This window comes from Prionailurus viverrinus, chromosome B2 (assembly GCF_022837055.1).
Source record: "Prionailurus viverrinus isolate Anna chromosome B2, UM_Priviv_1.0, whole genome shotgun sequence".
NCBI classification, from domain to species: domain Eukaryota; kingdom Metazoa; phylum Chordata; class Mammalia; order Carnivora; family Felidae; genus Prionailurus; species Prionailurus viverrinus.
Genome location: NC_062565.1, coordinates 1,431,727 through 1,457,998, shown reverse-complemented (window position 1 = coordinate 1,457,998; position 26,272 = coordinate 1,431,727). Strand labels below are relative to the sequence as shown.

Sequence of the window (26,272 nt, the reverse complement as noted above, 5' to 3'; positions counted from 1 at the left end):
TCTGGGTATGCACGTGGGGGTCAAAGCCATCAAAAGATTCCCCAACATTTTTAAGTCCTTATTTCCACGTCTACACTCATTTCATGGGGAACCAGTAGCAACTAATGGAAGTCAGCAGAGACAGGTATGTTTCTGAACTTCTCGGATTATGAGGCAGTGTAGTTCAGCGGTCGAGTGCATTCCTGCCCTTCCCCTTCCGTCTCTTAAACCACACACGGACAGCCTTTCCTCACTTCCCTCTCATTGAATTAATTTACTCACTTTGCCCTGTTTACATCAGAGTTCGGTTCATACCCTGCATGGGCTGCCTTTGCTCCTGACCCATCTCAACGCCACGGGCCTCGTCGTTACTGATGATGTCTGTCTTCCCAAGGAACATTTGATTGAAGGAAACAAAAGAGAAAGATCTGGAACTGGGGACGACAGAGTCACATCAAGCCTGAGGACTCGATTCCACTGGCAAGATCTTGCAGAGGCATGAAAGAGAAAACAGAAAGAGAAAGAAAAAGTAACAGATGAGATTCTCAGTCAGTTATCTCTTAAAGGGCATTATTTTTTCAACTGTGCCTGGGTCAATGTACTAGCTGCAGGCCAAGGAGAAACAAACCTTCCCGGTGACAGTCCCTTCCCCCTCCGTCCCCACCCTTCTGTCTTCAGCTAGAAATTATCCTGTACAGTCACCAGAAGGAGCAAGCAACGGGTTGTGACGCTTTCTAAACAAGTAAAGTGGGGTCCTCCACAGAAGAGAACTAATCACTCAGTGCTTCCAAAGGTGAGAAACGTGGGGGTGGGAGTCAGGGGGTTAGTGAATCCACAGTGTTCTGGTGCAACCGAAATAGGTCTCTCCTCCTTACTAGATGCAGGAAAAGTACTGTTTTTGTCCAAAAACATTCTCATCCCTCCTCTCTTTGTACACAACTTAACAGACCACGTCCTCCTTCACCGGTTCCTGAGGTGAATTCTTCACAGCTCTGACACAGGGAACTTAGCGATTTCATGCCGTCAGGTTCTCCTCTGCATCCCTCACTAACCGCCCACCCCCACTGTTTTTAACTCTCTAAATAAGGTCATGCCTGTTATACAGAAGTTCCGATCACATAGAGAGCACTGGAAAAACACGTAAAGGCTCTGGACTCAGAATGAAGGTCGTCAATGGCATAGACAGGAAGCAAAATGGTCCCTTGGCCATTAGCCATAAGAGCAAATGGACTGAGTCCCCATCTCCTCTCCCTGACTCCTGCAACCACGAATCCCGATGAGAGAGAGACAGTGCTACGTACTGGTTCAGAGTACCTAGCATGTCCTGGATGTCATTACCCCAGCTCCCAGAAAACTGTTGTCTCCTAGCCCGCACCATAACCAAGTACTTGGGAGGGCAGTCCACCACTCCGGTAGGCCAGCTGCTTCAGAGAGATGGTGAGCTCCACGTTAGCCCACCGCCATACTCCATCTGCTCCTGGTTTCTTATCTCAGAAGGAATGCTTTGCAATCACAGGACACTCAGCAAATTCGTGGATGGTGGTTTGGCCAGAGCACTGTGAGAGGCAAAGGCAAATCTCCACCCAGGGGCAGTTTCTATTCCGGTGACAACATACGCCGACCCTGTAGTGTGAACTTGGTCAGGTGTAACGAACCCGACGCGAGGTGGGTAACTGGTTCCTCCGTGGAATGATAACATGTGAAGACTCAGGGTTTGTGATGTTGTGAGTTTGGTCACTCAGAAGAGGCTCAAAGCAGATCTATTTTGCTGAGCCCGTAGTGACCTCCCAGCTCCTTGAACAAGGACAGTGGTGGCAAGGACAGGAGAAGCTTACAGACTTAGCAGAATGGGTCATCTTGTCCACCTGCCCATTCAGATTCCCCTCTGAGGACAGTGCTCTTTGGAGAGCATTCACTTGGGGAAGAAATGCCCTTAGACTTTGTACTTTTGGAGAAATCTAACCCTCGGCCTCCTCCCCAGACCTCTTTGTCACCACGTCCCCAATAATTTTCCCTCCAAGCCTCTCTGTAATCATCCAGCCAAACTGTGAGCTGCTCTCAGTAATTAGCGCGGACTCTATATCACCTCTGTCCTTGCAGGCAGAGCCAGCAGGTGCCTGGGTGAAGCAACGCTCCCTGGGAAGATCCGCCTTCCCCACTGGCCATCAAGTACGCTGGAACCTGCTGGCTTTCATGTGGTGCAGCAGAACCACCTGGAAGCCCGGCCGGTCTCTTCCCTTCTTCAGTTGTGGGAAACACCCCATGAAGCTGAGGGTGTGGGCTGAAAACGTAGAGAAAATGTCCCAAGTGTAAGAGCCAAGGGAACATAGCTGCTTTCTCTGCCTGTGGTCCGTGGTTGTCGACCCTGCTCAGATACTCTGCTTCTACTTGTGATGAACTGATGCTGTCCATGCCCAGTGTTACGGCTGTGTGGACTAGAGAGACCTCCGTCATGACTGGAAGCCCCCCGGTCCCACTGTAACTTGGTGACTTGTGCTCGAGAATCCAAGCTCTCCTGGACCCAGTAGCAAGCTACAAACTATTTTATTAAAGAGGATAACAATTTTCAGAGGATGCCATAGTCTTTCCTCTAAATCCCAAAGGTGTGTCCTGTGACTCACTTGTAGAAAAATGCATAAACTCCAAATACCATCTGCGTCTTCCACAGACACTCTGCTTTGCTGGGTCACAGAGGTCAGCTGTCACTGTGGCCTTCATACAGCCTGGAGCTGCTACAGACTTCCTTTGTTCCGGGCTTCACACAAAATAGGTAGCTTTTCTAGACACAGAGAGGGGGCTGGTAGTTGCCAGAAGCAGGGGTGAGGGGCGAAATGGGTGAAAGGTGTGATTCCCATTCATAAAATAAATACGTCCTAGGGATGTAAGGCACAGCACGGTGACTATGGTTGGTAATACCTTACTGCATATTTGAAAGTTGCTAAGAGGTTACATCTTCTCATCATAAGAAAAAAAAAACATTTTGTAACAGTATACAACATGAGCAACTGTGCTGGTCATTTTACAAAGCATACAGATACCCATTATGCTGTACATCTGAAACTGATAGAATGTCATATGCCAATTATACCTCAATTTAAAAACAACTGGTTTAAAAAAAAAACAAACAAATCTGGTAGCTTTTCAAGTACAAATGACTGTATTGTCTCCGAAATTTAAGGAGGCTCACTGGACATTTTACTTCTTTTCTAGTGGGACGAGCCAGAAGCAACAGCTTGTTGGTCACCCCTGAAGGGTTATGTCAACATGGTCGATAGATAGGTCACAGAGATGACAAGCTCATGAACTCTTGTGGGCTGTGCTTTCACACTGCAGCCTGCACATATTAACCAAGGAGTCTACACTGGCGGCTGCTTGTAATCAAAGACTCAAAACCAGGTCCAATAAGCATGTTATTATCAATATAACGGACCAGCGCGATACCCTGCACAATGGAGAGGTGAGCGGTGTCCCAGGACTCGATCGTTAAAGGCTAGGCCTGCCCTGTGCTTCTAGGCGAGACTGGAAATATCTCACCGGCCCTGCCTGTCGGAGGCGAACCATGCCTGATGGCTGTGTTACTCTGCCAGGGCTGCCGAAGCAAAACACCAGAGATTCAGTGGCTTCCACAACAGAAATTCATTTCCTCACAGTTCTGGAGGCTACATGTCCAAAGTCAGGGCGTCAGCAGGTTTGGTTTCTTCTGACGCCTCTCTCCTGGAAGCAGCCCTCTCACCATGTCCTCACGTCTCTCCTCGGTGTGCATGCTGTCTGCGTCCTCGTCTCCTCTTCTTGGAAGGACACGGTCCTTACCTGAGTCATACCGGATTAGCCCGCACTCATATGACCTATCTTACCTTAATTGTCTCTAAGTACAGTCACAGTCTGAGGTTGGGACTCAGTGGGTTGGGGCTTCAACACAGAATTTTGGAGAGACAGAAGTCAGCGCGGAGCAGTGGTCAGTTTCCATCGACGCGAAGAGTGAAATATTTTCTGCGGCAGCAGGTGCACACGAAGTACGAGTGGCCGCGACATTTGCTCCAGGAGGGAAATCCTATCGGACGTGGAAGCGACCACTTCATTCGGCTCACGATACTATGCTGCCACTTCTCACCATGACTCTGCTCTCTGCGCAGGCCAGACAGGCAGCGGGACGGCCAAGTGCTAAGAATCACCGCCCTCTGCATCTTTCAAGTCCTTGCCGGTGGTTCTCGTATTTGGAATTCTTCCAGGACCGCAGTATCCTTCGCAAATATTATTTCCGCAAGTGGAGAGAACTCTGATGGCTCCCGACTGGCGTTTCCTAACTTAACATCTCACACGTCCGGAACCCGACCCAGATCTCCTCGAACCGAGAGGAGGCTGGCCCCACTTGAGCAGGGAACTTGGCACACAGCTAAAAATGTACACGGTAAGTATTACTTTTCTAGTCTTCCCCAAAGGAAGTCCACTCACCGAGGCAATTGTAAGAATGTTTGCAGATGACTGAACACGATTCTGAGCTGACATTAGGTATTGGAACACATTAAAATGTCGCTGTGGTCTATGGTTGGGGGGGGGCTTATACAGGTCATGTGGACAGTAGAATCAGGTCTATTTTACTGCAGGCCTATATGGATCCCTGAGTCTGCCCCATAGGTATTTCCAGACCCAGGATGCCTTGCTGCAGTAGACACAGCCACTCCTGTATCCCATCATCACAACTGGGTCCGGGAGCCATTGCAATTGTAGCGTCCATCTGTCCCTCCGGGCCTGCAGAGAGTAGCCCCTGCAGACACTTTTACGAAGGATGCTGTTTTTCTCCTCACCAACACATTCCTCAAGGACTCAGAGAAGAGAGTCCTCTAGACCAGGAGTTGGCAAACTTTGTGTAGATGGCCAAAAAGTAGATATTGTAGAATTTGCAGGTCACGTGGCAAAATCAAGGCTATAGATACTTATATAATGACTTTTAAGCATGACACTAAAGTGTAGTAATATTTGAGTACAGTTATTATTACTACCAACAAAGAATGAAATTATCTTTGGGGGTGACATTCTGTTTAACTGGAGTTCCAAGTTAGTGTTCCTGATCACAGAAATTTCTCAGCGTTCTTGGAGATAATGAAACAACGGAAAGAAGAGAAAAATGAGAGACAAGATGTATTTCCCTCGGTTTCGTTTATTCTCTGAGTGGTGCCTGGGACACTTCACAGGGCACGGGGGGGGGGGAGGCCTCCAGGGTTTCCCTCATACCCACCCCGTCCTGTCCCCTCCTCACTGACCACCCCGCCGGGACAAAGATAGTGGGCAACTGGACAGTCGCACTTAGGGAATCCAAAAACACCCAAAGACACCCAAAAACTTGAAAACAGTCCAAGTACTGGCGAAAAAAAAGACAAGAAAACACTCCCAATAAGGAGCTGAAGTAGCTCAGCTGGGAGAGCGTTAGACTGAAGATCTAAAGGTCCCTGGTTCGATCCCGGGTTTCGGCAGGTGTGGTTTTAGTTCCCGTGAGTGAGCCACGTGGGTGTGTTCCGGTAACACGTCACACGTGGACGCGGGGATCCGAATTTCTCACACGCGCCACGTGTCACCAAGCGCTGTTGTCCTTTTACCTTTCCACCTCTTACGACAGTAGCGGGTGCTCGCTGGGGTCGCACCTGCACGCGGTGCACGTTGTCCACTGCGTGAGCCGGGCTGGGGAGCCCTCCCTTCGCTCCCCTCTGCTCTCCTCGGCTGGGTTCTCATCCCCTCCGTTCCCCTCCCCTCCGCTCCCTCCGCTCTGCTCCCAGCCGCTCTCCTCCCCTCCCCTCCCCTCCTTACATCACAGTGACAGCAACACGTCTTCCCCAACTTTGTCAGGGTCCCGCGTCCCTGTTCCTTCCTGCAACCAAGGTTCGCACAGCTGTGGGAGCAACAAAAGTGGGCTGCGATCGCGACCCTGTTCCTGAGTGACAGCACAGCCTCTGTGCAATCGGCCCTTTTCAGTAGCTCAGTCGTCTGCATGAACACCTTGTTCACGGGAACCAAAACAGCACCTGCCGAAACCCAGGATCGAACCAGGGACCTTCAGATCTTCAGCCTAACGCTCTCCCAGCTGAGCTATTCCGGCTCCTTAAGAGAGGCCTTTCCCCCCGCCCCCCCATACTTAGACTGTTGAACTTTCGGTTTTGGGGGGGCTGTTTTTAGATTCCTTAAGTGCGACTGTGCAGTTGCCCAATATCTTTGTCCACCCAGAAAGGCTCGGAGTCTGCGGTCTTCCTCCGTGCACGGTGCTCGGACTCTTGGCAGGGTGGTCGGTGAGGAGGGAACAGGAGGAGGGGAGCCCCAGCCCGGCTCACGCAGTGGACAACGCGCACCGCGTGCAGGTGCGACCCCAGCGAGCACCCGCTACTGTCGTAAGAGGCGGAAAGGTAAAAGGACAACAGCGCTTGGTGACACGTGGCACGTGTGAGAAATTCGGATCCCCGCGTCCACGTGTGACGTGTTACCGGAACACACCCACGTGGCTCACTCACGGGAACCAAAACCGCACCTGCCGAAACCCGGGATCGAACCAGGGACCTTTAGATCTTCAGTCTAACGCTCTCCCAGCTGAGCTACTTCGGCTCCTTATTGGGTGTGTTTTCTTGTCTTTTTTTTCGCCAGTACTTGGACTGTTTTCAAGTTTTTGGGTGTCTTTGGGTGTTTTTGGATTCCCTAAGTGCGACTGTCCAGTTGCCCACTATCTTTGTCCCGGCGGGGTGGTCAGTGAGGAGGGGACAGGAGGGGCGTGGAGGCCGAGGAGGAGGACGAGGAGGACAAGCCGGCGCCCACCTCCCCGCGCTCCTCACTTGGTGACAGCCCCTGCTCACAGACTGCCGAGTCGGAGGGGAGGGTCTGCCCTGGGGTGGAGGCCCCGCTTCTGGCATCCTCCCGCCTCGCCCCCGCCCAGCCGGGCTCCGTGCCTGGGTGCCTGGAGGTCCCCGCCTCCCCCACGTGCCTGATCCCGGGGCCTCTCCGCGCACCGGGTCCCTGCAGCCCCGCCGAGCGCAGGTCAGGTGGCCGCGGCCGGGATCCCAGGAGCAGAGCAGGGATCCGCGGCCTGGGGGACGCCTGGTGCGCAGGCACGCGGGGGGCCTGGGGACTGGGCGCCCACTCCCCCGAGGGGCTGAGACACCCCCGGGGCAGAGGCAGAGGGACAGGGAGAGGGTGTGAGGCCCCGATGCGGCGTCGCGGGCCTGGTCCCCTGATAAAACGGGCGCACTGGGACCCGCGACCCCCCACCCCGCGGCCTCCCCTCCAGGGTCCCCGTGCTGCGAGAGGACATCCGCGCGGAGCCCCTCCCGCCCCCTGCCCCAGTCCCTTGCTGACCTTCAGCGCTGAGCTGACCGCAGGCCCCTGCCCCAGTCCCCTGCTGACCCTCAGCGGTGAGCTGACCAGCACAAGGCAGCAGGAAGACCGACGAGCCCGTGTGCGGGTTCAGGTGGTCCGGGTGGCTCTGAGTGGGTCAAAGGCCGAGGGGACGCAAGCCCAGGAAGGGGTGAGGCCCGCCCTGGACACCTGCTGGGCAAAACCCTATTGGTGAGAGACCCAGGCTGGCTGGCAGCGGGGCCCCGTGGCTTAGCTGGTCAAAGCGCCTGTCTAGTAAACAGGAGATCCTGGGTTCGAGTCCCAGCGGGGCCTGGAGTGTCTGTGGGTTTGCCCCTTCCGCTGAGGGGTGCTGGCCCTTTCCCTTACACTGCGATTTCTGCAACTTTTTTTTCTACCATGCCCCCCCCCACACACACACACTTCCCGACCGTCTCCCCGCTGCCCCAGACTTTGGACAAGGAGAATCCCAAGACTTCGGAAACAAAATGGAACAGACTTCAGAAACAGCCACACAACGCAGGCGTGTAAGAAAGCAAAGAGCTGTGTGACGATCTTAGCCTGTTTTCTCGGGGTGCCTTTTCGTGAATGCAAGCACCATGCAGTGTATTCCAACCCTGATTTCCTATAAAGAGCTGTGCACGGATTAGCCGAAGTCCGGGGAGGGAATGCAGACTGCGGGCATGAGTCTTAACGTGGTGGTGGCCAGTGCCCTTGAGGTTATAATTCAACTGTGCTATAATTATAACATATTTATAGTCTACTATATAACTATGTTATAATTATATTTATAGTCTATTATATAACCATGTCATAATTATAACTATAACTGTATTATAATTCAACCCCTGGGGACCCTGGGGTGGCCCTGGAGGTGGGTGTACTGAGTCCAAGACGTGTGTGAAAGCGTGCTGTGAGTGTCGATTGAATGTCGGGCCCAGTGCAAGGAGACAACGGACAGGAAGCCCATCCTCGCTGCCAGCCTGGCCCTGAGCGTCTCTTCTCCACCTGCTGTCCTCCAGCCATCAGAATTGCCCCCAACCTCGGCAGGCATCAAATCAGGGCTTGTATCTGCTGTGCTCTAACAGAACTCCAGAATCTCTTCTGCTGTGCAGAGGCCGCGCCTTCGTGCTTTTGAGATAAGAGTCTGGAGTATAATATGTGGTCATCCCAGGGGCAATAGTTTGTGGCTTTCTCCCCGACATGGATTCTTCCTCTTGACTGTACCCATCGTTCAGAAAATAAATAGATAAATAAATAAATACATTTTTTTAAGGAGAGGGAAAATACCATTAAAAGTGGTAATAAAATATAAACTTTTTTCCTTTCTTCCTTCTCTCTCCACCTGTCAATGTATTTTTCCCTTGCTTTCTTAATGTCATTCTAATTAAGTAGAATTAACATTGTGAATTATCAGCATGAATTTTGTTGTTCAACTTTCTTTCCTACATCAGTTAACAAAATATAAGTTTTAAGGTGTCATTATTATGGAGTTTTGAGATGGCCAAGGTGGATCTCGGGGTCACCGGAGTCGTCTGTGTTAGGATCAACAAAAGGCTCCACCTGCCGAAACCCGGGGTCGAACCAGGGACCTTTAGATCTTCAGTCTAACGCTCTCCCAGCTGAGCTATTTCGGCTGCCTAGAGGAGGGTTTCCTAATAATTGGTTTTGCAATACTTAGATTGTCTTCTACTTCCAATTTAGGAGATTTCAGATTCTTCAAGTGTTGCAAACTAATCGTCCAATACATGTACCTATCCAGAAATCTGGGGGATCTCTTGTCTTCCGCCTGTATTAATATTGCATCCAATTCCTGGCAGGTGGGAAGGTGGGTGCAGGAGGAAGACAGAAAAGAGGCGTAGGGTTTCCTCCGAAAACCTTTCTGCTCTTCTGCAACTTGGCTAATCCAGACACATCTCAGAAAATTAAGGAAACCAAAGAAAACATTTCGTGAGGTCCCTTACATAGGAGAAAGTCTTTGGGACCCTGGGTCAGACAAATATTTTGTAGATACAGCAGCAAAAGCATAAAAGTTTGATAAATTTAACCTCATCAAAAAACTTTAAATCCTGCTCTGTGCAAAACTGTTTAAGAGAACAGCAAGGCCAGTCACAGACTGGGAGACAACCTTTGCAAACCACGTTTGCACCTTTATATCTTATAAAGGATTTGCATCTAGAATGTGTAAAGCGCTCTAAACAGCCAACAAAAAGAAAACACGATTTTAAAACAGACAAATATTTAAGCAGATGCTTCTCCAAAGGAGCAATAAGGATTGCAAATAAACAAAAGGTGTTCCACATCGGTCATTAAGCAAAACATGAATTAAAACCATAATGATATACCATTGCACTTATGACTTGCTAAAATTTAAAAATGCCAAGCATACCGAATGTTTGCAAGAATGCGGAGGAAATGAAACTCTCGTATCCTGTTAGTGGCAAAGGAAAACAGCACTACTTTGAGACACTCTGTCAGTTTCTTAAAAAGTCAAAGATATACCTTCCCCGGAATGCAGCCACTCACATCCTAAGTATGTATCCAAAAGAAAAAAATAAAACTATTATGTCCATACAAATTCTGGGACACAAGTATTCATATGCTTGTAAGAGCCAATAATGGGAGAGAACCCAAATGCCTTTCCATGGGTGAACTGATAAACAAACTGTGGTCTATTCATACCATGGAATATTCCTCAGCATAAAGTGGAATAAACTATTGATATGTACAACATGGATGAATCTCAGAATAATTATGATGAGTGAAAGAAAATCAAAAAAGTAAATATGTGATTCAATTTGTGTAAACCTTTAGAAGCAAACTAATGTATAGTGACAGGATTAGATGACCGGTTTCTTGGGGTTGGAGAGGCAGGCAGGAGTGTGACAGAAGGTGAACCCATAAACGTTTTCTTCCTCTCTCTCTCCCCTTCCCAGCCTCCCTCTCTCCTCCCTCCCTCCCTCTTTCCTTCTCTTTTCTGGACTTGCCAGACAGCCATGGGGTTAAGACCATTTCTCAAGATACGGAATGGAGGGAAGCAGCAGGATTGGAAATAAGTGATAATGATTTTCATTTTGCACGTAGGGTGTCAAAGTGCTTCCTTGATTTTGCAGAGCATGAAATCCCGGTCTTGAAAATGGCTGGTGAGAAAGGTAAGGTTCCATGTAGAGGGTGAGGGAGGAGAATGAGTACAGACCCTTGAAGAGGTGGGTGGGTGCAGACAAGATGGTCAGTGAAGATTAGGTACAATGATCTATGGAGGAGGAAAAAAACGTGGAGAAAAAGAGAATGAAGTCAAGTGAAACTTCCAACTGGAGACTTTCTGTGGCAGTGGTTCTCAAAAACAAAACAAAATACAGGCATTAGGACGGTAAGATCTTAGAGAAGACTGACCCTGACAGGGAAGAACTTAGGAGCAGGAATAGTATCAATTTGGATTTAGAATTTACTATTCTTGAGTATAGACAAAAAAAAAATTCCGATTTAGAAATACAATTAGTGGAGTTAACAGAATGCATTTTCTGGTGTGCGCGCGCGCATACACACACACACACACACACACACACACACACACACACACACAGCCTTGCCCAAGAATACAGAAAATAGCTGTATTTCCTAATATATCACAAAACAAGCAGCTCCCGCCTGGGGGTGTAGCTCAGTGGTAGAGCGCATGCTTTGCATGTATGAGGTCCTGGGTTCGATGCCCAGCACCTCCAGGGGCACCTCCCTTTTTCCTATCCCCAGTCACCAACCAAATCTGCTTTTCTGCCTTTTGTTACTTTCTTTTCTTCTGCTCTCACGGAAAGTAAACATGATTGGCGCAACATCAGAAGGAAGAAAGGGGGAATAAGGAGACTTATTCAACAACCCCGAATGCAGCCAACATAACCAGCTTTGTCACACAGAGTATCATTTTACAAAAGGAGGTAAGAAAGAGGAAGAGAGGGGGAGAGAGAAGGGAAGAGAGGAGGAGAGAAGGGGAGAGAGTGGGGGGGGGTGAGGAAGAGGAGAGGGAGAGGGAGAGAGAGAGGAACCCAATTTCGTTAGCCTGAACAGCTAATCCTAAAGACCGGGGCATGGGAAAAATTAGGGTGACGCAAGCAGGATTCCAACTGTCTCTGGAAAAGTACTTTGGCCGGCAAACCAAAGCCTTGGACAAACCACTATTGGTGAACCTTCATCACATACCAGGAATAGAACACATGAATCCCAACAAGGACTTTTGTTTGTTTCTTCAGTAAGAGCCTGAAAAATGACAGAGTAAGGAAAATCCCAACTCGACCTGCGTTCATTTTGGAGACAAAGTAATGTTCATCCTCTGCAGCAGAGAATGCTTCGCTTTCCGATAAATCCGGGGAATGGAGAGCTCTCGTCTTCTAAGAAGTCAACCATGCCCTTGGGTCCTTTCCATCTTCCCATCCCACTGCGTCTAAAGAAGGTGGAGGAGCCCTAGGTGTGCTGTGGAGGCAGGAGACCCTCCCTGTCAATAAACCGGCCCTGTGGACAGTATTTCTACTCAAAGAGTGTCCTTTGGGGACTGGTGGAACTGATGGCCTAAGTGACCTACACGTTCTGTGATTGCTTCTCTCAAAGTGGCCACTCCGGGAAGCCGACCTGCGAGGCGTCCACGAAGGATCACCGTGCTATGAGGGAGCCCAAGCTAGAACCGTAAAGAGAGAAGGGAACAGAAAACCGCACAGGGTGGTGCCCCCTGGCACCTGTGAGGCCAGCCTTGCTACAAGCTCTGTGAAGAGCAGAGAATACCCCAGCTGGCTATTCCTCTGGGCCAGAGGAAGGCCCAGCCAAAATTTCTGACCCAGGGAATTGTGAGCAAATGTGATAGATATGTGTTTAAAGTCACTCTATTTTGAGGAGTTTGATATACAACATTGTATAACTAAAATCGTCCCAGACTGGCAATGATAGGCAAAGAAGACATCACCACCTTATCCGGAAGCTGATAGCAGGAGTGGGACTTTTACTGGTGTTCTCAGGAAAATGTAAGGCCATGATGAGAAGTATAAATGTTTTACAGATGAGATCAGTCTAGGAGCAATCTCTTTTTTTTTCCACAAATACCAGTAAGTTCTTTACTAGTCTTTTTAAAACGTTTTAAGTTTATTTATTTTTTTTTCAACGTTTTATTTATTTTTGGGACAGAGAGAGACAGAGCATGAACAGGGGAGGGGCAGAGAGAGAGGGAGACACAGAATCGGAAACAGGCTCCAGGCTCTGAGCCATCAGCCCAGAGCCTGACGCGGGGCTCGAACTCCCGGACCGCGAGATCGTGACCTGGCTGAAGTCGGACGCTTAACCGACTGCGCCACCCAGGCGCCCCAAGTTTATTTATTTAGAGAGGGGGCAGAGGGAGAGAGAGAGAGAGACAGAGAGAGAGAGAGAGAGAGGGAGGGAGGATTCCAAGCAGGCCCTGTGCTATCAGTGCAGAACTCAACTTGGGACTTGATTCCACGACCCTGATCATGGCTTGAGCTGAAATCAAGAGTCGATGCTCAACCCACTGAGCCACCCAGGTGCCCAGGTGCCCCCTTTATCTTCTGGTCTTAATGGACAACTTTAAGTCCTTGCTCTACCCACTCCTAACCGGCACTCTCCTCCCAGACACATGAATGTCCGAAATTCAGGGTCAGAGATGTCTCGAGAATTCCAGACTCCGCTTGTAATGTGTTTAAGAGACAGCCTCAAGGGGCTATCCTGTAGATACTTGAAATATGCCTATCCAAACTCAAACTATTCGTTTCCCCCTTACTGCTCCACATACGCGCCCAAAGCAAAAGCAAATCAACAGACCAGTCACAACAAGGACAAAAAGAACAGAACTGTCTCCCCTCCTTCTATAGTTACTATTTTGTGCAGAAGGCGTCACTATCTGCACAATTCAAGCTGCAGGGCTCCCTAGGTGTAAGTATTTGCTCTAGGAAGAGACCGAGCCCTGTGATTGGACCTGGTTCCTCGTTCCAGATTTCTCCCTTGCCTTTCATCCTTAAATTCTTGTTCAACTCGTCTGGATCCTCGAAGGAACCTCGGAAGTTGCGTGCCTAGATGAGGACAGAGTGGAAGTCCCTGGATTGTACACGTCAGGGCTGTATCTTGCTCTCGCCCCCTCAGCGCCCTGCTTCTCAGAAGCCAGCTGAGCCCTCAGGCGGTGACAAGAGGAGGGACACGCTGGCGGTCGTTAGGCGGCGCCCTTTCCGCACAGAAGCTGGAAATAATGCAGAGGAAACAGGAAACAACTCCAGAGGCCGGAACTCCGACCCTCATTGAGAAGCGGAGACCCCACTGAGCTGCAGACCTCGTTACAGCAGGTGCAGCCTGAACTCGCAGAGCTGGGCGCGTCTACTTTCTCCGACGGAAATACAACGTGAGCCGCGGATGCGGTTTTCACTTTACAGGTGATACCGCCCCCTGCGGCGGGGGGTGTAGCTCAGTGGTAGAGCGCGTGCTTCGCATGTACGAGGCCCCGGGTTCGACCCCCGGCTCCTCCACCCGTGCTTTTTCCTCCACTATTACGTCGTTCCCGCTTCGTGGGATTTGGTGCCGCCCGGGTCGCGGGCGTTCTCAAAGAAACGCGGGAGAAGAAGGCACGGCCGCAAGGCCGCCTGACGCCCCACGGGGCAGCCACATCCACGGGGACGTCTGCCGCGGGTCTCACCCGGCAGAACCCCTGAAGAGCAGGGCAGGAAAGGGAAAGAATGCATCTGTGACGTTTCCTAGGTTTGAGGAGCACCATGCGGTCCAAGGCAGGGGGATGGGGGTGGGGGTGGGGGTGGGGGTGGGGGGGGCGGGCTCCTCTGCTTCCCCCCCGCGCCCAGGGTGCCCCCCACCGCGCCCCCGCTTCCGGGGACGCCAGGACCGCGCTGGTGCGAACCCCGCCAGGCTCCCGCGGGGTGGGCAGTGGGCGCCTACCAGCCCTGCGGGAGTTTAAGCCGTAATTTGGGAGCCGGGGCGGGACGGTAAGGGACAGGCCCTGGGGTTGGCGGCTCGGTTATTTTATATTTTATTCCGAATCGGCGCGACTCTCGCAAGTGTACCCAGAACACACCCTCGAAGACCCCAACTAACCCCACCACCCCCTCAACCAAAACGCCGCCGGGAGCTAAGTCTCGGGGACCCGGACATTTTGTTCTTAAATCTTTAGGTGGATTAACACCTCTCGGAGCACCACACCCAGAGTCCCGCGGAGACGGGGCCGCCGGGGTCTTGGTGGGATGGGGCGGGTGTACCAAGGTCCTGTGTTCACACAGACCAACACTTGTTGCAGAGACGGCGCGGACGGCGCAACCGGGAGCATCTCTGCGAGGCGCCCGTTTCCCGCGCGAGCCCCGTGGGTGAGCGCACCAGCCTTCGCCTGCTCCTTTTGTGTTTTCGACCGGGGCGTCGAGAAATCTGAAAGACGGTGCCTAAATCCCCTCCTTTGGAAGAACTAAAAGCACGTTCCTCATCGCTCCTCCAGGATCACGAGAGGGAGCAGGGACCCATCCCCCCCCCACCCCCCAGCTGGGTTTCCTCCTGGGCTCGCGCCGCAGACGGACCCTGTACCAGCGAGGCCACAGAACTTCCTGCCAGGGCCATCGCTGGGCTGCGGCCATCCAGGCGTGTTGGCGACACGCTGCTGGTGGAATTACCTGAGCAAAGGCTGAGCGAGCGAGCGTCCCTTGTGATTCTTCCTCCTGACTCCCGACTGGGCACAGGAACCAGCAAGGGAAACCGCTGGGACCACCTTCCTCCACTTTGCCTCGCGCGGGTTCTCTGGGCACGATCCTGCTCCTGCTCTTTATGGCCTTGGCCTCGCTGTGATTGGTGTGGAGCCCTGGAACGGCCTCAGGGAAGCTCTCCAGCAGCTGCTAAATAAAAGGCAAGACAGACAGTAAGTCCCCCTCGGGCCATGTAATTCTGGAGGGCATCCCTATTTGGGATACACTTTTTCCAGGGGGAGGGAGTAGCTGACCCCAGAACCTAGAAGCTGCAGACCCGGACATGCATGGCCCACCTCAACTCAGGTTGGAACCCCAAACGTGCAGCTCCTCCTCGGGGCAGCCTGGCTGTATCACAGATTTCCCGCATCAGTACCCCAGGGCCTTTGCACCGCCAAAGCTTCTCCTGTCACCCGGGCAGGAAATGCTACAAGAAGGGCACAAAAGGGCAGAACCCGAATCGTTGCCTCAGAGAACTTAGACCCAGATGGAAAGAGGGTACAGATCCCACATAAAAACCAGTATGTGTATGCTGTCACATCGGGTCAGAACCCGGGCCTGGGCCTCACCTTCCGGAGACCCACAGCGAGGCACCAGGGAGGCGCTCTGGACGCAGAGCAAGGACCTCTTCTCGGCAGGTTCACAGTCACAACAGTCCCCCCGCCCCCGGGGGTTGTGGACAAATATTCCAACCTCGATCACCACAGCGGCTTCCCTGCTGTTGTTGGAAGGGATCCCGGATGGTCGGTTCTCCTGTCACTTTCCATCGGGCTCTCTTGTCCCCGTGCGGAAACTGTACCTTCCTGACTCTCTCCTTTGACCGCGTGTCGCTCTCCGGTTCACCCCTGCGCTCCTCTGCCCGGAATCGCCCGGCGAGGCTCCGTCGTCGCTGGGAAATGGCCGGAGCGCGCGCCCAGAGGGAGACGACCTTGAGGAGGAAGGCGGTGAATAACCCCGTCGCCCCGAGGTGACCTGTGGATCGGAGACAAGATGTTGGAGCAGGACTCAGCGGCTGCCAACCCCCTGGGGACCGTGCGGGGGACTTGGCGAAGGCGCGCATCCCTTTGTCCCCGGACGGCTCCGGCGCGCGCTGAGCCCCCACCCCCCACCCCCACGGGCGGCGGGTGTAGGGAGGCGTCCATAGTATCGAAGCGCCTCCCCAGACCTCTTTGTCCACCGCGAAGGTTCCAGAACCGCCAGCCGGGAAAGCGCGGCCGCGGGAGCTGAAGGGAGCGGAGCTGCCCGAGGAGGCGGCACCGGGGCGAGTGCGGAAAGGAGGAGGGGGCGGCGGCGCAGGACTCAGAGAGGAAAAAAGGGGCAGAGGGGCCGCGGGGTGGGTCTCTGCACCCGCATCTCCACCAGAGCGCAGGCTGCGGTGCGGGGGCGGGGGGCGCCTCGTCTCTGTTCCCACCCGCAGGTTACCGTCCTCCTGCGAGAAGTGGGCTCAACCCCGGGTGCCCCACGGGAACGCGTAGCCCCCTTTGCCCCTGCTGTCAGGGCTCTGGGGGCGGCTCGCTACCTCTGGGGGTAACGTTCCCGCTGCGGGTTCAGGGCGCCTCCCAGGCACCCGAGGCGCCCTCCCCTGGACGCAAGCCTAAACACAGGAACGAGCTGGGGTCCCAGCGCCCGGGGCTGTTGACCGGCCGACCTTTTGCTGCCCAATCAAGATTCTGGGGGGTGGGCGGGGGTGCAGGGGCGAGTGGGGACCGGACGACCGGCAGGACAGGTGTCTCCTGGGCCAGCAGTGTGTCCACTGAGGCAAGCACAGCTGAGGGAAACGGGGGGGGGGGGGAGGGGGGGTGTCTGAGATAGTTTCTCCAAAGGCCTCCTCTTCTTTCTTCTTCCCACTTCTTAGTAATAATTACGAATAAATCTTACTAATAACGAAAGCGGTCCCGTGCTCTCCCTTCGGGTGGATTCTGTACTGTGCGAAGCAGTCTGGTCGGGAGATCAAGGGACAACTGAAGTGCGCACTTTGCGGAGATGGAAAAGTACCGGGCCGAGCTACCCGGCTCCGAACGCTTGGAGGTGCCGGGGATCGAACCCGGGGCCTCGTGCACGCTAAGCACGCGCTCTCCCGCTGAGCTACACCCCCTCGGGGGCAAGGGTTTCGGGAATGGCCACTGCACCGTCTGGATCGGTTGGCAGGTCCTTCCACCTCCGAAATCTTCGGACTGAATCCTGCCTCGCAGCTGCGCCCGGGGAGAAACGCGTCCGGAACCGAAGGCCCCCACCTTCCTCCCAAGGCGGCCTGCTGAACCTTCAGATCCCCCTTCTCAGAAAACGTCCTTCTCTGCCCACGAAGCCACTAGACAGACAAAAGGTAGCGCGGGGACACAAGGACGCGCCCCGTGGGCACCCTGGAGACGATCGGCTCCGGTGTGGACTTGGGACAAGAGGGAATTCATTCACAGCACGCGACCCGCCACACGCGACAAGGGTGTGTGTTGGCCACGTTCAGCACCGCCTTTGGAGACGCGACAGCGCCTCTGTTCGGGCGCCGCGGTGGCTCTGGTTTTGAGGACAACACACGAGAGGACACGGCCCTGCCCCGACCGTGTCCGCTGCACAAGCTTTCTGCGCACCGAGGGGAGCCTGGGGACGCTGGGAGCAAACTGCGACACAAACGCGCCCTCTGTGACCCCTCCCGAGGCCCGCGCGTCCCCGACTGTCCTCAGTCCCCGAGGCGCGGAGTCGTCACTTCCCACCTTTACGCAAAATTCGGTGCAAATGTTAACGCAGATGCGAGTTTTGGAGAAAATCCTAAACCCTCTGGCCGGAGAGGGGACGGGGAGGAGCGGACAGGTGCCCGCAGAGGTCACGTTGTTACCGCCCTGGAGAGGCCCAGGGCTTCGACCTGGACCGAGCTGAGGAGCGGACCCGCGGAGGGCTGGAGCAGGGCGAGCGCAGGGGAGATGATGGAGGAGAGAAGAGGCCGCGAAGAGGAGGAGGAGGAAGAGGGGGAGGAGGGAGAGGAGGGGGAGGAGGAGGAGGAGGAGGGAGGAGGAAGGAGAGGAGGAAGGGGAGGCTGGGAGAGGAGGGGGAGGGGAGCGGGAGGAAGAGGAGGGGAGGAGGAGGGGAAGGAGGAAGATGGGGGGAGGAGGGGGGAGGAGGGGGGAGGAGGAAGAAGATGAGGGGGAGGAGGGGGAGGAGAAGGGGGAAGACTGAGGAGGGGTGGTTGGGGGATAGGCCTGGGGGTGGGGGGAGACCGGGAGCATGTGCAGGTAGAAAGTGACCGAGGCCCGGTCCCGCCACGCGGTCTCCAGGCCCCGAGGAGGGAGGTTCGGAGAAGGGAAGTCCCTTCGCTGGTTTTGCCGAAGGTCCTGGGACCCTGAGAGTGTCCCGCGGCCTGTGTCGCAGCGCACGGAGGCCGCGCATTTCCAGGGCGCAGCCCGGGTCGAGGATCCGCTCCAGGAGCCGGGGTCCTGGGATTTGGGGGCGCCACGATGTACGCACCCCACGTGGAAGCAGCGCCGAGTCTAGCAACGCGTTGTAACCCGGTTTTCTGCTCGCGCATCTCACTGGCAGCGACGGGTTTTTAGCGCGTTTGGGTTTCAAGAACAAGGACAAACGGGGGTGGGGGCGGGGTTCAGCAGTGAGTAAACGGTACGGTTGGAACGAAGACTAGACACCGCCGCGCTCCCGAGCGTTGCCAGGTGCGCGCAGGCCCTGAGCTGATCCACTGCTAGCCTTGTGCGCATTCTTTCACTTCCCACGACCTCTCGACCCCCGGAACTCGTGTAGGCCGCGGGCTGAGCCCAGGGGCGGGGCGTTCTGGCACTTCCCCCCCCCCCCCACAATTGCCGTTTTGTTTTACCCCGCGCTGGATGGAAGGACACCTGCACAGAAATCAGGGGCACCCGCGCCCCAAGTCACCCTCGTGTCAGTGTGGGCGCCGAGGGGGACAGAGCTCGGTTACGCGCGAGCATTCACCCTGCGGAGGAATCTTTGCTCTAAACCCTTTTAAACACTCTCTTCTCTTGTATGTCCCGACAGAAGTCATTTTTATTTTGTAAATGGCGTTTAATTTTAGAACAGTAATAGATTTTCAAGAAAAAACCCTTGAGAATGTTAGAGATTTCTTCTATCCCAGCATCCAGTGTCTCTTATGATTCTCTAACATTAAGATGATATATTTGCTAAATTAATAAACCAATTGATACATTTTATTAAATGAATTCCGTAGTCTATTCAGATTTCCTTAGTTTTTAGCCTAATAGCCTTTGTCCGATCCACAATACACATTACATTTACTTGTATGTGTCTTCAGGGTTGTTGTTGTTGTTGTTGTTGTTGTTCTGCGACAGTTTCTTAGATTTTTCTTGGTTTTGATGACTGTATTAATCAGGGCTTTCCAGAGAAACAAAGCCAGTAGGATACATAGAGATTGTCAAAAATCCAGAAACAGTAAAAATCAAAGCCAAGCAGTGAAATCGTGTTTAGTAAGGGTTTACTGTGCACCAGAAACAGTTCCGGAACTCAGTCTTCAGTTCCAACACTGATAAGAAGCTCAGGGGCATGGCATCACAAGATGGCTTATAGAGTGAAAATGAGGACGTTGTTTAACCTTTAAAATGACCGGTTATTACATGGGGGGGTCAAGACAGCAGGAGATGGTTAAAAGTGATGATCTTACACCATTTTAGGAAGATGACAAGCTTCTTTTACGATTATTAGAGACATTTACAGCAAATAACCTCCATTAAGTTTTACTTGTATTCATGAAATAAGCTAGATTTGGGTTCACTTATGTGGTTTGCAGGGTTTTGTTTGCTTGGGGGATTTTTGAGGGTATTCTCATTTTATTTTACTGTAACAAGACATATGTCAGAAGAGATTTCGTGTGGGAATTGGCTCATGTAGTTGTGGAGGCTGAGAAGTCCTATAATCTGCCATCTACATGCTGGAGAGTCAGAAAACCCAGTGGCATCATCAGTCCCACTTGGAAAGCCTTCCAACCAGGAGCTCAGGATGTCTGAAAATGTAGATTTTCAACATGTAGATTGAAATGTAGATTTCCCAGCTCAAGCCAGAGACAGTCTCCTCTCCTTTGCCCTTTTGTTCCTCTTGGGCCCTCATTGGTGGGGGCAGGTCTGTTCACTCAGTCTACTGAATCAAATGCTAACCTCTCCCGGAAACACTCTCAGACACACCCAGAAATAATGTTTTAGCACTTCTCCCCGAATCCCTTAGCCGGTTCAAGTGGACACACAAGATTGGCCATCACAATGACTTTGATACTTTAGAGGAACTCTGGTGAGGTATTCGGTAAGATGCTCTCTGCTGGAATTGTCTGCTCTTTTGGTCATGATTAGGCTGGGGCGCTGAGTTCTGGGGAGGAAGACCACAAAGTATAAATATTCATATACTCATAGATCTATCTATATATATTTTTCATCACATATTAAGGGTATGTATGACCAGCATGACTTATCATTGTTGATGTTAAAGGAGAAATTTTAAGGGTGGCTCAGGTCATGATCTCACTGTTCACGAGTTCAAGCCCTGCGTCGGGGTCTGTGCTGACAGCTGGGAGCCTAGAGCCTGTTTCGGATTCTGTGTCTCCCTCTCTCTCTGCCCCTCTCCTGTTCTTGCTCTCGCTGTCTCTCAAAAATAAATATGTTTAAAAAGAGAGAACTTTTAAAAAATATTGTCTTTGGCATCTTCGAAGCAACTGCTGGACTACACCAAATATTTTTCCAACACTTTGTAGAGAAAAATCCCAAAAGTAATGAGGTGTATTTGCTGTGTCCCACATCATTAGTTAGCAGAAAAATAATTGTGATGCTTTCTGTTACAAATTCCTTAGTTCAAAAGAGAACAAAAACCCAGCTAAGTTAATTATATAAATAATTGTATATAATTATTACATATAATGGGTAAATGCTTTTTAATTTAAATACACTTTTTCTCGTAGGCTCCATGCCCAATGCAGGGCTTGAACTCACAACCCCAAGATCGTGAGTTGCATTCCCCACCCACTGGGCGAGCCAGCCCCCCCTAGGTGTTTTAATGTAAATATATTTGAGCTACTGTGTACAAATCTCAGATGGGAGTGGGAAGTTTCTTGAATCAGAAATGCCAGAGAGGCTCTAGCTTAATGATTTCAAAATTAGTGAACTTTCTCTTGCCAATTGTTAGGTTTTTCAAAACTGCCCCCAAACGACACTGATGCTTTATGAAGAATGTCTGGCACAGGCTGATTTCTCTGGGCTTCAGTACCGACATACGACCCCAGTATCTCCATATGTGTTCTCTGCCATGTAACCAAACCTTTCTTGTACTTTTTCACTCAAGTTCTCATGACTCCCCTGCTCACCTCACAAGAAAAGTAATGATCCAATGTTCCTTGTCTTTGCAGCTGCCTGGTCCCAGGTCCTACTCTGTAGTCTTTGCTACCACACAGACGGCTGTTTTGCTAAAAGGAAGACAAGATAAGACAGAAAAAAGGGGGGGGGGAGAACTCACCGTATTTCCATCAAGAAGCAAACACCTACCCAACACTTACAAGTTCACCTTGAGTTCTATTTTTCAGTAACATTGAAGAACGGAACAGAGAGGGAAAGATGAAAGGAGAGGAAAAATAAAGCACCTAACAGACATAGTTATTGAGTCTAATTTTGAGTCACGAAACAGACACTAAGCAGAGAAGCAGAGATGTTCCAACGGAGCTCCCCTACCTCTCTCTTTTCTTCTGGCTCCCTCCCCCACCCTTCCATTCGGCACCACCAAAACCTGGATCCCAAATCTTTCTGGGTGAGTGGTAAGTGCGTCAGTGGGTGGTGGAAAACGGCAATGTTTAAGGGATAGGAAGTCGTCCAAAAGTGAAAGTTACAAATCATGTGAACAGTTGAAGAAGCAGTTGAAATATTGATCCCTCTGAGATTAGATCAGAAGGGACAGCCTGGGGCTGACTTGATCCCTGGTTCAGAACCAAGTTTTGGTAAGATGACGCTGGTTTTGGTCAACATCAAGTCCGGTCCTTCACACCTTTTCCCACAAATCACGTGATGGAACATACCAACACTGTGCGCTTGTAATAAAGACAAATGATGGAAAGATTAGAGAATAATTGACTTACTGGCCTTGACTAAATTCTCAGGGAAAGTTGGATCCCTGAGCCCGGATAGTTCAGTCTGAGAAGTAACAGACAGACACTCACTATGAGTGTTCAGATTTCAAGGGCCTCTTCTGGCCTCGGTATCCCCGCCCCTGGTATTTCTTACTCTTGCATAGAAGCCCTTTGAAACCCGGCTTTCCAGAGAAGCATTAACAGTTGGCTTTTCCACCCCTCGCCTCCTTTTCTGGGCCATTATCAGCCAGTTCTAGTGAGGGGCTTTAAGCCGGGAGATCCAGGGCGCGACAATGTTGGTGACTATTCACTCACTAGTGCTTTACTGCTATCTTTGCTGATTAGAGGCCACTAGCAAAATGCAGGCTGTTGGTGACTCACTGGCACACAGGCTTGCCAGTTTCCAAAAGACTTCTTTAGGTTTCCGAAGACTTTACAAAAAGCTTATAAAGACTAACTTTAGGTTTCTGAAGAAACTTTAGGTTTCCAAAGACTTTACAAAAAGCTTATAAAGACTAACTTTAACTTCTCAGGGGTCCGTTCCATTGCGAGTCAAATGAAAGAGTTACCGTTTCTTGTCCAGCAAGAAAGCAGCGACCACGAAGGGACTCGAACCCTCAATCTTCTGATCCGGAATCAGACGCCTTATCCATTAGGCCACGCGGCCAGCCCATGGGGGGAGGGTTTCCAAACCCACAAGCTGAGATATCTCCCTTCTAAGATTTAATTTTATAGCTGAAGGAGGATTTAATTATCAGCCTTCAACCCCCCCCCCCAAAAGGAACAAAACCCCATCCGGGATCCCTAACAACCATTACTTAGAACAGGTGCAGGAGGGGGACAGAGTGACGTGATTCCTCCAAGGTCTCTGCCTCAGTCGCTGGCAAAGACCACGCGTGGGGAGGGGGGATTTGCGGGGGGAGAAATAAGAGCCCCAGGGTCGCTGACCCCAGGGTGGGGGAGCGCCCGGGTTTGGTCGGCCCTGCCCTTCGGGCTTCCTCCGGGGAAAGGCGGCCGCCGCGTCCTGCTTTCGCGCGCTGGAGACACTTTACCACAACTCATTCGGCGGCGGCGGCGTTAACAACCTGACCCTGCACCCTCAAGGGCAGGGGTCGCCCCCAGTGGGGAGGGGTGCTGGTCCCTGATCTTCGTCGGAGGCTGGCTCAGGTGCCTTGTGCTGACTCCCGAAGTGCTCCAAGGTGGGGAGGGGGTAGGGCGCAAACCGCGTGCACGGGCGTCGGCCTCCTGGACTCTAACGGCCCAAGGGCTGCCCCGTTCCCGGCACCCCCGCGCATCGACCCCCCGGAACCACCGGGGGCCACCTCGTGTGAAATGTGCGCGGCCCAGTTGTCGGGGTAGGACGGGTCAGAACCCCCCACAGCCACCACCACCCCCCAAAGTAAAGCACTGACAGATCCTCCCCGTCCCTTATCCTCTGGGTTTCTGGAAGAGTCCAGACAGGCCACACTGCTCTTTCTTTTCCTGTGCCCAGCACCGTCTTTCCTCCACTAGTCCTCTCGCCTCTGCACCTGACGGTCAGTTGCTGGATCCCCTGGGCAGGCAGGGTTAGGTCACGCTGAAGAACCCCTTTAGGCCATGCTCGGGATGGGATGTTCTGTCTTACCGAACTTGCCAGGATGAGTCGCCATTTCTGAGACCAGAGGAGGCTAAGCGTTAAGGCCTGGCCCCGGTGGGTCTGGTTGGACCAAGGAGATGCTTCCAGATGTTTCCTATGCATCTGGCTCAGTTGAACGCCTTTCTTTCTGGAGATGGGTTCAGTGAGAAGACTGCATGACGGTCCCTTGGATCCCCTTTTGGGGAGGCTCCGGGCACCGGCAGAAGGAACGGAACCACGCACCTGTCAGAAGGAGGCCCGCACCAAAGTTCCTGAACTCAAGATCCTTCACAGGCTGGGAAGGGTCTCGGCTGCTGTTCCTCTAATTCTCCCTTGTGGATTTTGTGCTCAAGGAATAGCAGACAGACAGAGACCTCAAAACGCCACCAAACTTTTAAAAACTGGAATTTTTTGTTGTTCAGTTTGGGGGAGGAACAAATTCACGGTCTGCATAAGCAGCAGAGTAAGGCTGGTGCACTGGGCAAAACCGTCCACGTTTCTTTCTTGCGGAGAAGGCGGCGATGTCAGGACACGAAGTCTGGCACAGATGTTTTAAAAATGACACTAAACAGCCCGTAGGTAGCGTTTGAAAAACATAAACTTTTCTTTCTAGAGATGATACAATTTCCCCCCAAAGCCATTCAGTGCTTCTTTCTCTGAGAGTTTTATCCGATGTGCTCCAGGCAGCATTTCTCTAAAAATCTTAAATATTTTCCATGAACCATTTTGTGAGGAATCCAAGGAGGCCTGGAGAGTGTGGAAGTCCTATTCTTGCTGCATCTGTCTGGATATTTTACTCGAGGACGTGGGTGGGAGAGGGTGTCCCTAGTCAGAAGAGGCTTCTGTAGTTTTGGAAAAGGGTTCTTCCTTCCTCTTTATTTTTATTTTTACTAAATCAGAGGGCCTGCCAAACCCTGGATCAAATATGAATTCACACCTTTAGAGCAAGAGTCTCCCAATTTGGTCATGTCAGCCACTTAATTTAGGGCCTATTCTTAAGTTCTGAATTCGGAAAGTGCAGCATGTCCCATGAGTTGTGATTCGAACCATACGTTTGCTCACTCCCACAGGAATAACGTCTGTAGCCCTGGAGATCTGGGCACTGACCCCACGTGCTGTGTGCGCAGCGGCCGACAATGAAGGAAAAGGTAAAGAAATGTCAGGTTTTCTATGCTACCTGCCACCTGCTTGCTCGCTGGTGCAGACACAGCTGGGGAAACAGGGAGAGGAAGTCGCCTGTGGCTACCTTTTCTGAACCTTTCTCTTTTCTCTTTCTCTTTTTCTGATGCCTTTTCTCTTTCCGCCTTGCTCTTTAATAAGGCTGAGACTGGAACCAAAGGTACAAGTGCTGGTTTACGTGGAGCTGGCTTGTTATTGCCTCCTGCTGGAGGGATCCTGAGTAAGCTGTATCTCTGTCCTCTCCTCAATCCAATACTCCCTGTGCTGGCTTCACCACAGTCCAGGGGTCCCAAGGCCCTTGGATACACCTTTACTTTCAATAGGAGCAGCACACAGTGAGAGAAGACTGAAGCAGGAAGAGATGGTGAATTTGGAGGGAGGAGAGGAGGAGGAGGAGGAGGAAGAAGAGGGGGAGGAGTGAGGAGGAGGGGGAGGGAGGGAGAAGGAGAGGAGGGAGGAGGACAGAGGGGGAGGAGGAGGAGAGGGAGGAGGAGGAGGAAAGAGGAAGGAGAGGAGGGGAGGACAGGAGGGAGGAGGAGAGGAGGAAAAGGGCAGGAGGAGGGGGAGGGAGGGAGAAGGAGGAGGGGGAGGGAGGGGGAGGGGGAGGGGGGAGGGGGAGGGGGGGGAGGGGGAAGGGGGAGGGGGAAGAGGAGAAGGGGGAGGGAGGGAGAAGGAGGAGGAGGGGGAGGGAGGAGGGGGAGGGGGAGGGGGAGGGAGGAGGGGGAGGGGGAGGGGGGAGGAAGGGGAGGAGGGGGAGGACAGGAGGGAGGAGGAGACAGGGAAAAGTGGACGAGGAGGAGGGGGAGGGAAGGAGGGGGAGGAGGAGGAAGGGGAAAATCACAGGAACGACAGGAAGGAGGACTTTGGTCCTGAAGGAAGGCCCCAGGTGCGGAGGATGACTCCCAGGCCCCCTGCTTGCTGAGAACCCCCCCCCGCCCCCACTCAGGTGCACCGTCACAGACACTCGGCATCTGAGCGCGTGTCGGGACTGATTACCGCCCTTGTCTGTGGGTGTTTGGGGGAGGAACGAGGCAGGACGAGGTCGCTCTGTCAGCACTACTATTTCTGAAATCTTTGGGCCGCGAGCACCCCAGGGAGGAGGCGCTGCCTTCAGGGCGACCCCGACAGCGCTCCGCGGCTGTCCCCGCTCTCTCAGCCCTGGGACTGCTCGCGCTGCCCGGGGACGGCGGTCCACCCAACAGCAGAGGGAGGGGTCCCTTGTGGAACATTGTCGTGCGCCTTCAAGCTCTTCCTCCTTCATGGTCGGCCCTCCGACGTGTAAGGGGGCAAACATGGGCCGTGTGAGCAGCGTGCGTGCAAACGGGAAACATCAGGTGCCGGTGCTTGGCTAGAACCCAGAGCCTCCGCTCTGAAACCTGC

General features: G+C 52.6%; 1 long non-coding RNA gene and 9 other non-coding genes across 10 annotated transcripts; 4 read left to right on the top strand and 6 right to left on the bottom strand.

Annotated features, from left to right (window-relative positions):
• Nucleotides 1-256: 256 nt before the first annotated feature.
• On the bottom strand, nt 257-17,576 carry LOC125165513 (uncharacterized). The gene is made up of 5 exons (XR_007152144.1): nt 16,905-17,576; nt 15,720-15,998; nt 15,323-15,453; nt 14,958-15,176; nt 257-466 (listed from the first exon to the last, which is right to left on the bottom strand). It is a non-coding gene; the product is annotated as an uncharacterized LOC125165513 (long non-coding RNA).
• TRNAF-GAA (transfer RNA phenylalanine (anticodon GAA)) lies at nt 5,378-5,450 on the top strand. The gene has a single exon. It is a non-coding gene; the product is annotated as a tRNA-Phe (tRNA).
• TRNAF-GAA (transfer RNA phenylalanine (anticodon GAA)) lies at nt 5,998-6,070 on the bottom strand. The gene has a single exon. It is a non-coding gene; the product is annotated as a tRNA-Phe (tRNA).
• TRNAF-GAA (transfer RNA phenylalanine (anticodon GAA)) lies at nt 6,495-6,567 on the bottom strand. Its single transcript has one exon. It is a non-coding gene; the product is annotated as a tRNA-Phe (tRNA).
• On the top strand, nt 7,550-7,623 carry TRNAT-AGU (transfer RNA threonine (anticodon AGU)). The gene has a single exon. It is a non-coding gene; the product is annotated as a tRNA-Thr (tRNA).
• Nucleotides 8,873-8,945, bottom strand: TRNAF-GAA (transfer RNA phenylalanine (anticodon GAA)). Its single transcript has one exon. It is a non-coding gene; the product is annotated as a tRNA-Phe (tRNA).
• TRNAA-UGC (transfer RNA alanine (anticodon UGC)) lies at nt 10,959-11,030 on the top strand. The gene has a single exon. It is a non-coding gene; the product is annotated as a tRNA-Ala (tRNA).
• Nucleotides 13,746-13,817, top strand: TRNAA-CGC (transfer RNA alanine (anticodon CGC)). Its single transcript has one exon. It is a non-coding gene; the product is annotated as a tRNA-Ala (tRNA).
• TRNAA-AGC (transfer RNA alanine (anticodon AGC)) lies at nt 17,050-17,121 on the bottom strand. The gene has a single exon. It is a non-coding gene; the product is annotated as a tRNA-Ala (tRNA).
• Nucleotides 17,577-22,692: 5,116 nt separating the features above from the next.
• On the bottom strand, nt 22,693-22,765 carry TRNAR-CCG (transfer RNA arginine (anticodon CCG)). Its single transcript has one exon. It is a non-coding gene; the product is annotated as a tRNA-Arg (tRNA).
• Between the last annotated feature and the right edge of the window lie 3,507 nt (nt 22,766-26,272).